We start from the raw sequence: 18,398 nt of genomic DNA, 5'->3' as shown, positions 1-18,398 counted from the left end.
TTGAAAATGACACATCCGATAAAGGCTTGACGTCCAGAATATATAAAGAGCTAACATGCCTCAACAAACAAAAAACAAATAACCCAATTAAAAAATGGGCAGAGGAACTGAACAGACGGTTCTCCAAAAAAGAAATACAGATGGCCAACAGACACATGAAAAGATGCTCCACATCGCTAATTATCAGAGAAATGCAAATTAAAACTACAATGAGGTATCACCTCACACCAGTAAGGATGGCTACCATCCAAAAGACAGACAACAACAAATGTTGGCGAGGCTGTGGAGAAAGGGGAACCCTCCTACACTGCTGGTGGGAATGTAAGTTAGTTCAACCATTGTGGAAAGCAGTATGGAGGTACATCAAAATGCTCAAAACAGACTTACCATTTGACCCAGGAATTGCACTCCTAGGAATTTACCCTAAGAATGCATCAATCAAGTATGAGAAAGATCAGTGCACCCCTATGTTTATTGCAGCACTATTTACAATAGCCAAGAATTGGAAGCAACCTAAATGTCCATCGATAGATGAATGGATAAAGAAGATGTGGTACATATACACAAAGGAATACTACTCAGCCATAAGAAAAGGGCAAATCCAATCATTAGCAGCAACATGGATGGAGCTGGAGGGTATTATGCTCAATGAAACAAGCCAAGCAGAGAAAGAGAAATACCAAATGATTTCACTTATCTGTGGAATATAAGAACAAAGGAAAAACTGAAGGAACAAAACAGCACCAGAATCACAGAACTCAAGAATGGACTAACAGGTACCAAAGGGAAAGGGACTGGGGAGGATGGGTGGGAAGGGAGGGATAAGGGGGGGGACAAACAGGGGGGTATTAAGATTAACATGCATGGGGGGGTAGGAGAAAAGGGAGGGTTGTACAACACAGAGAAGGCAAGTAGTGATTCTACAACATTTTGCTATGCTGATGGACAGTGACTGTAAAGGGGTTTATAGGGGGGACCTGGTATAGGGGAGAGCCTAGTAAACATAATATTCGTCATGTAAGTGTAGATTAGTGATACCAAAAACAAAACAAAACAAAACAAAACAAAAAAGGGCAGTTCCTCTGTGGTAACCTCCAATGAGTTCTACTCAAGGGTATAAAGGGCATATAAACGTGTAGGCAAAGGGTCTGTTTGCGTTTATACAGAAGATCAAAGCCTTATTGGGCTACCCCGAAAATGAACTAAGATACGATATGAAAGAGAACTTCCAACATCAGCACTCTCTGGAAGACTCATGCCAGAAGATGACCATCAAAAAACCCCAACAAAGATCCACGCACTGCCACAGGTGTAGATGCACTCATCCCACCAGTTCCTGAACTTGCCATGGGAATGAGGAAGGAGATATCTAAGCTGCCCTGTGCATACAGTAAAACAACAAATTTGACTGGATCTATACTGTTGGAACTCAACCAAGAATTTGGAGAAGTGCAAATTGTAGCGCTCCAAAGTCTTACAACTACAGACTATTTACTGTTAAAAGAACATATGGCATGTGAACAGTCCCCAGGAATGGGTTGTTTTAATTTGTCTGATTTATCTCAGACTGTTCAAGTTCAGTTGGACAATATCCACCATATCATAGATAAGTTTTCACAAATGCCTTAGGTGCCTAACTGGTTTTCTTGGTTTCACTGGAGATGGCTGGTAATTACAGATATGCTTTGGTTAGGTAACTATACTGCTATTATGTTAATGTGTGTGCGCAATTTAAGTAGTAGCTTAAAACCTATACATGCTGAAGTTACTCTACAAGAAGATATGTCAAAGAAATAATCAATCTTCCCATGTTTTCTTCCGTCTGCTACTTCTATAGCTTTTCTTCTTCCTTCCTAATTACAACCCTTAAATAGAATTCGTGCCTCATATCAAATTTACCGAGTATCATAATTCTTCCAAGTGGTAAAGATACCTCAAGACAAATGCTGGGCATAGAAGCCACAGGGCATAAATCTGCAAAGAAGTAAAAAGCTAACCTTTTCAAACAATAAGGCTTCTCTCTCACTTACCAACTTTACATGTCCCTGTATGGCCCCGGAAGATGACTGGTTAGCCAGAGACGGGTAAGATTCCTCAAGGGAGGAACAACCTAAGACAGGCACAGTCGCAGGGGGGCCATCAGGTGAGAAATTGGGCATCAACAGAGGTGAGGCTTAGAACCTCACCCCTCCCCGTTCTGAGAGAAATCTTCTGCATCCGTGGATGTTTTATTGCCCTTGTCTAGCTTGGATTAACACATAGTCTACAGGCACACACCTGATCATCTACATTTGCTCTCTTACAACACTAAACTATGTTTTCTACCTTTATGTTGTATCTACCTACCACTTCAGCATCTTATTAAAAATAATAAAGAGAGAAATGTGGTATCCACATATAAATCAAGTATAAAAACCAAATGAGTATTCATATTTGAACTGACTGTTTATAGTTCATAATGCATGAGCAAAACCGAAAGTTTCTGTGATGACTGCCCTTGTACTGTTCACTATGTAACTTATTCATTATGTAAGAATTTGTTCTCCATGTAAGAACTTGTTTGTTATGCCTCAGAAGATTGGAGACTGACGAAAATTAGGCTTGGGGTGGATTAATGATTGTGCATTGAGCATTGACTCCCCTATACAGAATTTTATGGTCGTTAACAACCATTTGATCAATAAATATGAGAGATGCCCTCACAAAAAAAAAAAAAAAAAAAAAAGGACAGACTTCCAAAGGTAAAATAAATAAGTAACCGGGATGTAATGTATAGCATAAGGAATATAGTCAAGATATTGTAACAGCTTGGTAGGGTGATAGCTGGTACCTAGAATTATGTATATAAATGTTTTTTCACTGTGTTGTACACTTGAAACTAATGTAATGTAATACTGTGCGTCAACTACCCTTCAATAAAAAATAATTATCTAAAAAAAAAAAAAAACGTTATTCCAACGGCTTCCCAGAGACTGACACTTTGAAGACACATATAGACAACTTTCACTAAAGCAGTGGGAGAAGGGAACAATGTTGTAAGCTTAGAAAATAAGGAAATTGCAAATTGCAAGTCACTGGCCAGGATTTTAATGAGAAGACTTCTCTAAGGCCTCAGTGTTGGAGCCAAGCGCTGAAAAGAATGTGTATATATTTCAGACGGTTTCTAACTTCAAGTCTGAAAGTTAAAACCAGAGTTATATTGAAGAGTGATTAATAACAGTTGAAGCTGAATACGAAATCCCTTCCTCACAGGAAGAGGTTAAATATTTATGCTGTTACTTGAACAGAAATTATGCTCTGGTAGAAAATTCATGACTGACTGAATTATGTGTTTTCTGTCTGGTCTCTCTGTGATTTGCATGCTTAACCATTTGGTCCACATTATCATACCACTGCTCATCTGGTAGGAGCTCTTCAAATTTTGGACAGAAAATTTAGAAGGAAATAACAAACTCTTTTAAGGCAAGCCTTGCAATCTCTAATTATAAAACGATGGGAATTTTCAGTGGGTTTGGAATCTCTCTTCAAACTCTATTGAGTTTGAAGATTGCTTCATCTCACAGCAATCTTGCTTGAGGCAGTATGGTTATTCCCCTTCTCTCGCTTTACTACCTATAACAATGTAGCCTGTAGAATTAAATAGGAGGAGAAAACACTGACTATATCCATGTGGCTGATCAGATTGCCACCCAGAAATACTCATTCCTGCTCCACCTTCACCTTCATGGGCAGAGTATACTTCCCTGTCTTTGGCCATGGGATTTGCTTTAATCAATATAATGTTAAGAGACATACTGTGATCAAAGGCTTGAAAAGCACTTGTGTGATTGGGCTTCTTCTGCCATCTCTGTGCGATGTGCTTTCTCTACATAATGACTGCCTCTTCAGCTTGAAATAAACCTCTTGCCAGACCCAGGTAGATCCATGGTGGGGGCAGTATACACAGTGGAGCCCCAGCCAACTGGCAGACACAGAAGAATGAATGAATGTTCTTTCAAGAAACTGAGTTTGGGGAGGGTCTTGTTATTAGGCATTATTCTAGCATTAGCTAACTGATACAATCTCATAGTGAATTAGGTTTTTTTTCCTTTTAATTGGTCCCTACAACTGGTTTGCTTAGATGGGTGTAGGCATTCCACTCAGTATATAGATAGTAGATATTTTAAGGACTTAAGACTAGACAATATTCAGAGGGTCTAAGTTAAACAATGGGTCTATTATCAGGTAGGATGCTGAAGTTCCACCTGCCACCCTCAAGGAAAGATCAAGTAGAGTAGAAATGAATATTTCTGGATGATAATCTGATCAATCACATTGATATAAGCGTTTTCTCCTCCTATTGACTCTATATTCCATTTATCCTACTATCCACCAACTAACCATTCACTATATATCCTGTTCATTTGACATCTTACATATACCTCAAATATTTCCAATGCTCTTCATTCTCATTGCCAGCAACTCTGGGCCAGTTCACTGGCACATCTTGTTTAGATTGTCACAACAGCCCCCACTTTGTCTCCTTCCAATCCATGTCTCATCTTGCTTCCCTTCTCCCCACTAGCTTTAAAACACTTACGTGACTTCCCATTTTCTTTAGGATAATACCAGCTTCCTATTGTGAATTCCAAGGTTCTTTAGGATCTGGGTCCTGCCTGCCTTGCTAAGATCTCTCACCACCTGCCCCCTAACAGATCTCAGCCCTCACATCCTGCTTTTCAAGCTCCACCCCATGGAACTTCTTTCTGCTCCTTAAAGTGCCACAGTCTCTCTAGACCACCACACATCCATTCTAACAACACCCTTTTCTTTCTGTCATTGTAATGCTCACACTCACAATGGGTTTAGGAAGCAGTTCAAACTCAGAAAAGTAAAAAAAAATGAATGGATTTTGCTCCCATTGCTTCCTCAATTAAGCTACACTAAATTTCCCTTTTCCAAGCCATATTGAAAAATTGGACAGATTCCATAACTACTTAACAAAATTCTATTATCAAAACCTTTAACCAGGTTACAGCTCCAACCTCAAAAATAATTTCAGTGCCTTTCCTCCCAGCAATGGCAGAGTTTCAGCACAAAGGTCTCAGAGTGTGGGAAAGCCTGTTGTCTCACCTTGGAATGGAGAGTTGAGGGGATTGCCTGACTCTGGGATGCCTTTCCCACCCTCTGGTCTCTAGGTTTTCCAGAGTATTGGGCTGGAGATGATGGAGATAAGGAAAGGGTCAAGTGTCTCTTACTTAAATAGCCTTACAGCCAGGGCCCTCATATGGTAGGCATCCAAATTCTGATTATTTTGGGGGTGCATGATGGAAATTGGTTGGAGACCCCTGTAAGGGAAATATCCACCACACACTTCTTTGATAGAGTCCATCTCAAAACCCTTTTCCTCAGTTCCTCATTTAACAACTCTCCAGCGAAGTACCCCATTGCTTCTGGAGTAGCTGATGGGGTCTTTTCACCAGTGGGCTGCCCTCCTGGATGGGCACCATAATTTTAACCAAATATTTAAGCCATTCTACTGAAGTTGTACATAAAAGAAAACTAGATAGTATCTTTTAAAAAAAATTGGATAAATTTTGCTAAAAATAGCTTGCTGGTAAATTTTAATAAACTGGCTTATAATAGCGATAATCAAATGATTAGTAAGACATATGTCCTGAGAGTATTTTAAAAATAGTTCTAGAATAATTTGGTTATTCATTTCTTCCATGTCCACAGTGTTTACATTTCCTGATTTCACTTAGGCATTTTGTATTGTTTGTCCTGTTAGCAAACATTGTGTAAAAGGCCTGGAATAAGTGGGTCCTAATTCTAGTCATCTTTTAAAGCTCCAAGGTCCTGTGAGGTTAGAACAAGGTGTTCAGGCAGTCTTGCAATGAGTAGCCACCTATGTAATAAGATCCCTTGCTGGGAAAATAATGCCTGACTCTTTTGGCTCTTCACCTTTCAGACCCTGGCAGATGAAACAAGAGACAATGACTTTCTGTGTTTGGTTTCATACACAATTGGAATTACACCACTATAAATTGCCAGACCATGAGGCCAGATCCTTCACCTACAGCCTGATGATCAGGTTCATGTCAACATGTAAGGAAGAGTATATCTGAATGCATCTGTCCACCAATCCACCTTTACTTTTTTTCATCCTGCCAGTGGCACCCACCTCCTAGTTGCCCATGTGCTGAAGTCCAAGCATGTCTGATTTATCCAAGCACATCAGAAGTTTTCCAGACCTAGGTGTCTTGCCAATGAGGTTTGGCCCTGGGAAAGTTCACTATGGATTCAGTGAGACTGAGTATCTTGCCAATGGGTTTCAGCCTTGGACAAGTTCACTATGTATTCTATGAGACCGAGGAATGACAATGGAATGTTCTTGGGGTGAAAGGGTTTATACCCAATTTTATTCCCATGGTGGTAGGTCAATCACTAGAATCCCATCCACTCACAGTGAGTCTGCATGCAGGAAGCAAGTCTCTGCCTCTGGGCCTCTCGGTCCCCGCAGCTGTCTCAGTCTCTGTCCTTGGTGCTGCCATCACACCAGTTTCTGCTCTCCTGCAGCCTTGCAGCCCTGCAGCTGTGCAGCAGTCATGCAGTCATGCCACCATGTCACCTGGAGGACTGGGTGGAGCTCTTTATATAGAGTCAATAGCGACACATTGCCCACACATGTGTAGTGAGCTAGCCGACCAGGACAGGTGAGAATCCTGGCCACAGGAACCTTCACTTTATCCACACCGACGAATGACAATGGAATGTTCTTGGGGTTAAAGAGTTTATTATCCAGCTTTATTCTACCACTGATTGGTAGAACACCAGAATTACATCTGCATCCAACAGTCTGCAGTTCTGTAATCCTCCTTCCTCTCTGCCTCCACCCAGGAGCACTGGACACAGCTCTTTATATAGTGACTCAGTCAATAATATCTTATCGCCTATGGGTATGAAGCAGTAACCTTTCAGTAGGCCAGTTAAATCAAGTAGTTTAGGTTCAGGTGAGGATCCTGGTCATAGGAACTTCAATTTTCCCCACACTCTGTTGTGAATTAACTTTGGCAATTGGGTGCATATGTTGTATTGATTTTTATTTTGGGGCTCATAGGTGAAATCACTGCTTTTATATTTTTCTGGCTCAGTTCATCCTAATATATACATGATATCACTTCTAATTGGTGCTTACCAGCTGTGGATAAAGCAAAGGTTCCTTTGGCCAGAATCCTCACCTGAACCTAAATTATTTAATACTGTAACTGGCCTGTTGCTAGGCTACTGCTTCCACACCCATAAACAATCAACTATTACTGACTGAGTCACTATATAAAGGCAGAAATGAAGGAGGTTTAAAGACCTGCAGACTGTTTGATGCAGACGTAATTCTAGTGTTCGACCTATTGCTGGGAGAACAAGTTAGGGGTAATAAACCCTTTCACCCCAAGAATATTCCATTGTCATTTCTTGGTCTCTGCATCCACAGTGAATTTTTCCAGGGCTGAAACCCATTGGCAAGATATGGGAGGTGGGGGTTCCTATGGCCAGGTTCGTCACTGAACTTAAACCACCTGATGATGTAACTGGCCGGTTGCTAGGCTACCACTTCCACACCTTTAGGCAATAAGCTATTATCCCGCTATATAGAGAGCTCGGCCCAGTGCTCTGGGAGGAGGCAGAGATGCTAGTGCAGGACCTACTGTTGGGAGAACAAGCCAGGTAATAATCCCTTTCACCACAAAGAACAGTTACTATCATTTTTGGTCACATTGAATCCATAGCAAACTTGCCTGGGGCTGAAACCCATTAAGATAATTGGCAAAGTCGGAAGGGTTCATTGTTGACCAAGGAAAAAGACCGGCTGCCCTTATGGGAGGGGTGCTTCAGTGGGCTGCCCTGTGAAGGGGGAGACAGTGGATTGTCCCCCAAAGGTATGTGGCCTGAGGTGGCTTGCCTCCTAGAGGACTGGGCCCCAGGACTGGAGGCAAGTGGAGGTGATACCTGAGGCGGTAGGGGTGATCCTTGGTATAGTAAGTAGGTCTTTGAAAGACAGAGTGTCCCTGAGGCAGCAGGGACTGTGGGTTGGCTGCTTCTCACAGTATTAAAAAAGTCTACAGAAGAGAAGGACATGCTCCTGAAAACGACCCAAGAAATGGCAGCATAAGAACACGAGCTGCAAACTTTGGTGGATTCCCTGAAGAAGGAAATGGCATTGATGTGAGAGGAGGCATCATGAGCACTAGAGCAGCAAGGTGCTGTTGAAGAGGTAAACAATTCTGTACAGAGCGAGACAGCAGCACGGCCAGGTGCTCTGAAAGAGGAAAAGGCCATCAAGGAAAAAGATGAACTCCTGAGGGAAGCACAGGCAGAGGTGGCATGAGAACACCAGCTGCGAAGCATTGAGGTGAAGGTAAGAGAGCTGCTGAAGACTGAGCTAGCATTGCTGCGAGGCACGGCAGGAAAGGTAAAGGTTGTAGCAGAGGAGGCACTCGGGGGAGGGGAGAGAAAGGTGCCTTCATCCCTGGAAGTGGAGGAGCTGGGGAAGGATGAAGGGGTGGTGCCGGAGGCACTGGCCCCTCCTGTATGAAAGTGTGCCCAGTGGTTGTAAAGAAAACAAAGACCCAGCAGCTGAAAGTTCCCCAAGGAGAGGAGCAGCCCCCTCTCCAGGTCTTGGAGCACTCTATGCTCCCCCCCCCACTATACTCAGGCTGAGCTGCTGGATTTGGGCTCCTGGTTTAGACAGAAGACCTTGGAGTCAATATCAGCTTGGCTCCTGCATCTATGAAACTTAGGGGTGGATGGAATTGTTCTGTCGGAATCAGAGATGGAAAAGCTGTCTTCCCTGACAGTGCAGCCTGCCTTGAGGCAGCGATTACAAAATGCACATCAGACCCCAGGGAGTCACTCCCTCCTTGATTGGCTTACGGCTGCACTTCATGCTGTGTGGCCCAGTCCGGGTGATCTGCCATCCTCTCTTGTTAGATGGCAGACGTATGCTGAGCTCCAACAGGTATTAGGAGAGCTAGGCATAAGGAATGGCATCTATAGTCCAGAGAATTCTGGCCCAAATGAAGAGATTTTCACTACTGGGTGAGAAATATTGTGTCTCAAACAGCTCTCACATCCCTCTTTGGGTCTCTAGTGGCCATTTTTGCCCCTCACTTAAAGCAGCCCATAATTGAGGTGACACGTACAGTAGCAGACTTAGGAGAGGCTGAAGCAATGACAACATGGAAATAAATAAGTTCTGCTACTCACAAGAATCATTTAAAGGGCCCATGAAAGTTATGAGGACCCAGATGTGGGTTGATTTAATAGGAGCAGATGGAGGGAAATTAGATGGGAAGTCAAATGGGATCTAGAACTATGGAAACAACTGAAACCAGAGCAGCAGTTCCAGCCATTAAGACCAAAGAGGCAGAGGTCAGAGACAGAGTCATAAGTCCAGCCTGTGTGTTTGCAAAACTTCCTGCTGGAGAGCAAGCCAACCACACTCGAGCCCACACAGGAAGATGATTGGGGAACATGGTTTGATGGAGGGGAAGGTTGAGGTATCTTCTCTGAGGGATCAGTGGGGGAACGGAGGCCACACATTGAAATAGCTATCCATTAGTTTCCAGTGAATATACAATGTGTCCTGGCTCTGGTGGACACAGGGGCTGAATGTTCACTGATTCATGGTAACCCTGAGCAGTTTCCTGGAACCCCCACTATCACAGATGGATACGGGGGTAAGGCTATCAGAGTGAAACAAGCCCAGATCCCTTTGGGAATAGGACATCGACCACCAAAAGAGTATACTGTGTATATATCTCCTATCCCTGAGTATATTTTGGGGATTGATATCCTGCAGGGTCTATGGTTGCAGACCACTGCAGGTGAGTTCAGACTGAGAGTATGCGTAGTGAAGGCAGTTCTGAGGGGACATGATAGGCACCCACCCATAGCTTTGCCTGTGCCTCGGTGGGTGATTAATACCAAACAACACAAACTGTCTGGAGGGCATAAAGAGATGGGAGAAACTCTCCAGGAGCTGGAAAAGGTGGGTATTATAAAGTCCACCCATAGTCCTTTCAATTCCCCAGTGTGGCCAGTAAAAAAGCCAGATGGCTCTTGGCATACGACTGTGGATTACAGAGAAATGAATAAAGTCATACCCCCTAGGCATGCTGCTGTCCCCTCTATTGCAGGCTTGATGGATACCCTCAGCCATGAACTAGGAACATACCATTATGTGGTAGATCTTGCTAATACCTTCTTTTCCATTGACATTGAGCAGGAAAGTCAGGAACAGTTTGTCTTCATGTGGGAAGGGAGGTAATGGACTTTCACCATCCTTCCACAGGGATACCTCCACAGCTCCACCACCTGTCATGGACTTGTAGCCCAGGACTTGGCTACATGGACTTCTGCATCATCTGCAAGAGAAGGATGGGCTGTGAACAGTACCAAGGTTCAGGGACCTGGTTTGTCTGTCAATTCTTGGGGGTCATCTGGTTGGGTAAGACCAAAGTTATACCGGAAGCAGTCATAGATAATGTCCAGGCCTTTCCTATCCCTACAACAGTAGCATTGCTACAGGAGTTTTTGGATCTTCTAGACTACTGGAGAGTGTTTATCCTGCACTTGGCACAAATTCTGAAGCCCTTATACTGGTTGGTATGAAAGGGCATCACATGGGACTGGGATGAGACATGTGCATCAGCTTTTATGAGAGTCAAATGGGCAGTCATGGCCATGCAGGCCTTGAGTGTGATAGACCCATCAAGGCCCTGTGAGCTGGATGTTCATGTGACTGAAGACAGTTATGGCTGGGGTCTCTGGCAGCGGCTTAATGAACTTGCCAACCTATTGGATTCTGGTTGCAACTCTGGAAGGGGGCAGAGGTACGATACACCTTGTTAGAAAAGCAACTGGCTGCCATGTATCATGCCTTGCTGGCTACAGAACCCATCACTGGAATGGCCCCAATAAAGGTAATAACCACCTATCCCATCATGGGGTGCATATGAGACTGGACCCAAAAGCCAAGGAGTGGTGTGGCACAAATGCCTACACTGACCAAGTGGAGGGCATGCCTACAAAAGCATAGTACCCTCTCTAGAAGCCCCTTGAGTGAAGAATTCCAATGCTTATTGGGGCCAGTGACATACTAGTGAAAAGCAGGAAGAACTTGCTTTTGAACCATTAGTAGCAGATAGTCCTTATTCAGAGGGAAAAACCCCTATACCTGAAGATGTATAGGTATATACAGACAGCTCCAGCCGTGGGCAGCCCCCAAAATGGAGGGCCATAGTTTTCCATCCTAAGACTGAGACAATATGGGTGGAGGATGGAGAGGGGAAGAGCAGTCAGTGGGTTGAGTTGCAGACCGTGTGGCTTGTGATCACCCAGGAGCCCTCCCTAATAGTTGTCTGCACTGACAGCTGGGCTGTCTGTTAGGGCTTGAATCTGTGGCTTCTAGCCTGGTACCATGCCAACTGGATGGTTGGTCCCTGGCCCCTTTGGGGGCAAGAGTTGTGGCAAGACCTATGGGCCTCCGGTCAGACTAAGACTGTTACCGTAGATCATGTGACTGGCCATTTGCCTTTGGCATCCCCAGGGAATGATGAAGCAGACACATTGGCCCAGGTGCGTTGGCTAGAAGGAAAGCCTGCCTCTGATGTAGCCCAATGGTTACAGCAGCATTTGTTGCATGCGGGGCAAAAGACAATGTGGGCTGTAGTCTGTTGGTGGAGCTTGCCTTTGACCTTTGAAGAAGTCAGCAGAACCCAGCAGGAATGTGTTGTAGGCTCTAAAAGGGACTTATATCGAGTTCCACAGCAACATGTGATAATAGCTATGGGGTCAATACCCCTTGTCAGGTGGCAGATAGACTATACTGGGCCTCTGCCCGTGTCAGAAGGGTTCCAATATGCCATGACTTGTGTGGACACAGCTACTGGACTTCTGGTTGCTTTTCCTACATGTTGTACAGACAAACAGAAGGCCTAAAGAGGAGCACCTTTTTGCAACTTATGGCTGGCCACAGGTAATTAAGAGTGATCAATGTACCCACTTTACTGGACATGTACTACAAGAATGGGTGCAACAGTTGGGAATCAAATGGAAGTTTCATATGCCATACAATCCTACTGCAGCAGGCATGATAGAGAGGTACAATTGTTTGCTAAAATCTGGACTGAAGTCAAACACCAATAGTCTGCAGGGTTGGTCAGTCCATTTATGGACAGTGCTGTGGCATTTGAATGAGTAACCCTGAAAGGGAGCTCTGAGCCATGGAGACATGCTAATGCATAGTGCTGCCCCTCCTATACAACTGTAAGTATAAACCAAGGAAGAATCATTGAAGCCAAGGTTTGGCTACCAGAATAATGTCTTGCTGCCAGCACCAACTGCACTAAACCCTGGAGATTCCATTGAGTGGACATGGCCTTGGACGTTTCAAAACATGGAACAATGATGACTGGCCCTCCTGGCACCTTGGGGACAAGGCCTGGAAGCTGGCCCCCTGTGTATTCTTGGAGTAACAGCAGAGTGGCCCTCAAAGTTAACAGTAGTATATCCTGAATGGCCAGAAGGTAGGAGCATCTTACTGGGGAGTTTTGTTTTGTCTTTTCAGCCAGTATATGCACCTCCAGTAGCACTATATATAGACCCCTCAGTAACCCCCATGGGGAGAGGAGTAAAGGTATGCTATATGAGACCTGGAAGGGACCCCCTTCCTGCTATAGTCCTATCACAGGACCACTCTCTTGCATGCATCCTACCTGATGGACAAGATTTGCCTGTCTGTTAAACACTAAAACATATGTCTTATCACCCTTAAAGTCTTTGTGGATTGGGCACTCACCCTACCAAAAAAACCTGCCATTTGCTGGGGTGCATGGAGCCCCCTATCTGTACCACTACTAAGTGTAAGTCATGAACTCATCTGAGTAGAACAATGTCTTGCCAATGGGTTTCAGCCCCGGGCAAGTTCGCTATGGATTCAATGTAACCAAAGAAAATGACAGCAAAACATTCTTGGGGTGAAAGGGTTATACCTAACTTTATTTCCAGATGGCAGGTCAGTCACTAGAATCCCATTCACTCAGAGCGAGTCTGTATGCAGCAAGCCAGTCTCTGCCTCTGGGCCCCACTGTCCACACAGCCATCCTCTGGGCCTCTCTGCCTGCACAGCCATTCCACACAGCTATCCTCTGGGCCTCTGTCCTTGGTGCTGCCACCACTCCAGCCTCTGCTCTGCTCTCCTGCAGCCTTGCAGCCCTGCCACCATGTCGTGTGCAGAGCACTGGGCGGAGCTCTTTTTATAGAGTCAACAACCATGTAATGCCCACAGGTGTGCAGTGAGCTAGTCAACCAGGGCCAGGTGGGAATCCTGGCCACAGGAACTCTCATTTTATCCACAAACTAGTTTTGAATATAGCTGAAATAACCTCCTCAGATTTGAGGATTATTTTTTTTTTTATTAATGTATCAAAATTTTGATGTATCTTAATTTTTGTTATTATCTCTATATTGTTGTTATCCTCCGTTGCTGTTGTGGAATCCGGTTACAATGCTGCAGCTTTCTCACACAGGGACCATTACAGTAGACTGAGGGCATGTAGATTGTGAGGTGAGAATCCTGGAGGCGTGGAATGTGGATAAAGTGAATGTTCCTATGGCCAGAATCCTCACCTGAACCTAAACTACTTGATGATGTAACCGGTCTCCTGCTGGGCTACTGCTTCCATACCCTAGGTAATAAGCTGTTATTGATTGAGTCACTATATAAAGAGCTCTGCCCAGTGCTCTGGGCAGAGGCAGAGCTGAAGGAGGATTACAGACGTGGAGACTGTTAGATGCAGATGTAATTCTAGTGTGCGAACCATCACCAGGAGAACAAGCCAGGTAATAAACCCGTTCACCCCAAGAATGTTCCATTCTCATTCCTTGGTCTCACTAAATCCATAGTGAACTTACCTGGAGCTGAAACCCATTGTCAAGACACCAGCTCTGTAGGGAAAATGGAAGTTCCTATGGCCCGGATCCTCACCTGACCTTAATCTACTTGATGATGTAATTGGCCTACTGTTTGGCTGATGCTTACACACCGGTTCACAATGAGCCATTACTGTCAGTATTAAACAAGCTGTGCCTGGCGGCAGAGACAGAGATGGATTGTAGACTTGCCAGAGGCAAACATGATTCTAGCACTTGACCTGCCACTGTGAGAATAAAGCTTGGAATAAACCCTTTTACCCCCAACTTCCATTGTTGTTATTCAGACTCACCAAATCCAGAATGAGCTTCCCTGGGGGCAATCCCCCTCAAGTAAGACAGGCTTCTCTAACTTGACCTGTTTCTGCTCCTTAAGAGAATGTCCGCCTCTCTTTGTCAGTACTTCTTAGGTGTCCAAATGGAATTTTGTCTTTGCCATATAGCCTATATTTTAAGTAATATTATTCCAAACGTATCTTCTGCTCTTGGTGAAAATCTATCCAGTTATTTTTACATGATAGAAGACAAACCAAAAAACACAATCTTCATTTATGCAGACATCTACTGTCTATCCTGCAATGCATTATATGTGGTGAGGAGCTTATAAGTGGTAATGCATAATCCTTTCTCTTTTCTTATCATTCTAAAACAAAGCTATAGAACTACAAAAAAACTTATTTTATCTATTTTAATGCTATTACACAGTTAAATTTCAATGTGTATTAATACATATGCAGTCCAGAAAAACAAAATGCAGATAATTCTATAGTAAATTTTTTAAAGAAATAATTGCATAATTCACTTAAAGAATGAAGCACAGAAGGTTGTTTATTAAGAGAGGAAAAACAGAATATTTTGAAGGTTGTAGTTAAAAACATGATTCACTTTTATTTATAAAAATATTTTCAGCTTAAAATTGCCTTTTTTCTTATTCTATGGAAAAAATGATGCTAAAAATACTGAAGAAAGTTTTCTGAGATTGTATTTTCTCTGAGAAGAATTTATAAGTCATAAACAAAAATGTGCAAGGGAAAGTACTCCCCTGTGGATAAAATGAAGGTTCCTGTGGCCAGGATTCTCACCCGGCCCTGGTCGACTAGCTCACTACACACATGTGGGCAATATGTTGTTATTGACTCTATATAAAGATCTGTGCCCAGTGCTCTGGGTGATACGGTGATACAGCTGCATGGCTGCAGGAGTGCAGAGATGAGACTGTAGTGGTGGCAGCACCAAGGACAGAGACTGAGACAGTTGTAGGGGTAAGAGAGGCCCAGAGGCAGAGACCGGCTTGCTGCATGCAGACTCTCTCTGAGTGAACAGGATTCTAGTGATTGACCTGCCACCGTGGAAATAAAGTTGGGTATAAACCCTTTTACCCCAAAAACGTTCTACTGTCTTTTCTTTGGTGTCATGAATCCATAGTGAACTTGCCTGGGGCTGAAACCCACTGGCAAGACAGTGGGAAAATGAAGGAAAACCAAATAAAGTCTGGGGTTTATCTAATAGTGATGCGATGTAAGATGTTAACATCAGGGAAGCTGAATGAAGGATATGCAGAAACTAACTTTCCTGAAAATTTGAAGTTATCCTGAAGTAAAAGTTTTAAAAAAAATTTGAAAAATTCTGGAGGTTGCTTCTCCATTTGAAGTATCCAGTGGATGAGCTACTGCTCACTGTTGGGAGAGATAGGAGGGAGGCCCCTAGAGGCACCCACGGTCAAAGGGAAGTGACAAGATGGGCCACTGCGTGGAGAGATTGGTTGTGGTGGACAGCCAGGTAGATTTGCTCAGGTTTGGCGTTTTGGGAGATTTGGCTTTTTATATCCTCTTTCCCCTTGATTACAGGATGTCATGCTGGTTCAGATCTGGGACAGCAATCCAAGTTCATTTAAGCATAGCATTGGGCACAGTGCTGGCACACAGTAAGTTATAAATAATAAATGCTTGCCAAATGTGCTTTTGTAGAATGCATGAGTTGATTGACTTCTCATAGAGTGACATTTGATATGTGCTCTTTATTTTTCTGCTCTGCATACCTCTCTCAACTCTTTTTGCCTTCATATTCTCAGCTTTTCTCCTTTCTCACATTTTTCTCTTTGAGAGCTTGGCTAGAACTGGTTCTTGGTGACCCCACTGGGGTCTGTGAAAGGGCTGTTTGTGTAAAAGAGACACCCCTGCAGCCCTGGGGAGCAGGCTATGGGCCCCGGTGTATCACTCACACATGCAGCGAGAGCAGATGTTCCCTCAGTTACTAAAGCCACATTGCAAAAGAGCCAAGAGAGGTGAATTCAGTTGCAGCAGAAAAAGGAAATGTGGGTTACCTAAGGCAGGTGACCATGTCTGTCTGCCTGGCCAGGAAGATACAAGCCTCCGTTCCTCAAACCACTCATCATTCCAGGTGGCTAGCTTGGGAGCCAGAGGCTGACTCTGAGGTCAACTCTCACTCCTTAGGTCAACTGTCAGGGCTTCCTTAACCCTGGGCCAGCAGAGAAATGTGGTGCTAATATGAGACCCCTGAATACCGGGCATAAGGCTGAGAAAGTCCCAGAGAGCCACGATGCTCAGGCCCACGTCTCCAGTCAGCGCCTCGGGAGGTGTCCTCCAAGCGCAGGGTAGTGACCCCTGCAGGACGCAGCTCCCCCTGCCTCTAAACTGTGAGTGACGCTGTCCTTCGGAAGTAAAGATGCTGCCACAAACCAGTTACAAAGAACTTGTGAGCTGCTTTTCCTGGGGGTTAGTTAAACACTGACCAGGTTAGCGGTTTGAGGTTCTCATTTCCAGGTTTGCCTCTGTCATTGACAACTAAGACTTTATGCCCTCACTTAATTTCATGAAGGATCCTGGCTTCCTCCGCTGTGGGATGAGACTCCCTTAAGGGGCTTACCTCCTGCCATTTTACAAATAAATGTGTTGGGTTGGACTGGAAATTAGATATCTTCTGTTCGTATCTGAGCTCTCCCATTAACTTGAGCAAGACATTTTACTCTTCTGACTTCACTTTTTCCTCCCATAAAAATGAGCACGTGAGTTTTTAATCTAAAAACACCATTTCTAGGTTGATTGATCTTTCATCTTCATTTACAGCAAAAAAGGTTAATCTTGAGGGAAAGGATACTTTTTTAAATGACATTTATTTTAGCATTACATAAAAGCAGAACATAATATTCTGTGGAAGACACTAATTATTGACCAATTTACATTTGTTGAAGTGAAACCTCAGTTGAGACATAAATAACATTATTGAACAAAGTAACAGGCAGAAAAATACATTATTTCAACATTTTTTCCTCTTCTCTTTTCCCTCAGATGCCATGTGAAGTTGAGGCAACTGCCTGGTTTTATAGGTTATCCTGAGTATACTATACAGAGGAATAACTCACAAAAATTCCCTAAATGTATTTTTTTGGTATTTAGAGTTCGTCACTGTTTTGGTCCTACCAGCCTGGAGCCCACCATTCCCGGCCTCCCATGTCCTGACTTTCTCATGCTTTTCCTTCAGGCTGAAATATCTTTTTCTCTCGGCCCACCCTGCCCATATTTTTCTCCACCTGGGGAATTCTTTCTAGATCCTTCTCGGTCCCTGGGTAATCTTTCCTTGACCTCGCAGCCTCCCTGTCCCATCGGTTAGGAAGGATCAGGCACTTCCCTGCCTGCCTCCTGCTTCCCCAGTCCTGTGGCATCGTGGTCTTTGTCGTGCCACACTGCAGCCAGTCACTCTTGGTGGCGCCTCCAACAGGCCGTCAGTCCCCTGGGGGCAGGGCTCTGTGCCCTCTTTATCCCAGTATCTAGCCAAGCCTCTTTGAGATAAAAGGCAGGTGACTACAACTTACCGTGCAGCGTGAGAAAGTGAGGAGAAGGGCCAGGGAGGTGGAAGGCAAAGGCGGTCTTTTCAGGTCCTCCCCAGTCTGGCAGGTCTCCTGCGGCGAGGTTCCCCACACCAATCTTCAAGGACTTTGTCTGCTCACATGACCTGCTGTTCTTCCAGGGCCTTTTAAAAGGAACTGGGAGGACCTAAAACAGTGCATTTTGAAGCAGAATGAAGAGTGTATGTGCATCTTCCAAACCCCATCAGGAGCTAAGGAAGGGGTGGCCTGTGCTGAACACAGCCAAGGAATGAAGAGTGTCATGTGCGTGCTTTCCATGTGGTGTATTCCAGAGAAAGTGTCACTGTGTGGCTCCCGGTGACATGGCCCTGCCTGTCACGCAGCGACCCCACATGGCGTGTTCCCAGTGACAGACGTGCGTGTTAAACCACAACAGAGAGCAGCCTGGGGAGCCTGGGGCAGCTTCAGCAGATCTGAAATAAGGTATCAAAATCAGGCCCTGTACACCAGGGATGGCATCCTGCCTCACCAGTCTGCTCTTGCAGGGTCAGCTACGGGTCCCCGCACCCACCTCAGGGGTGCTGAGAGAGCCTTTGGGGCT

This window comes from Manis pentadactyla, chromosome 16, assembly GCF_030020395.1.
Source record: "Manis pentadactyla isolate mManPen7 chromosome 16, mManPen7.hap1, whole genome shotgun sequence".
NCBI classification, from domain to species: Eukaryota; Metazoa; Chordata; class Mammalia; order Pholidota; family Manidae; genus Manis; species Manis pentadactyla.
Note: the sequence above shows the minus strand (reverse complement) of the source record.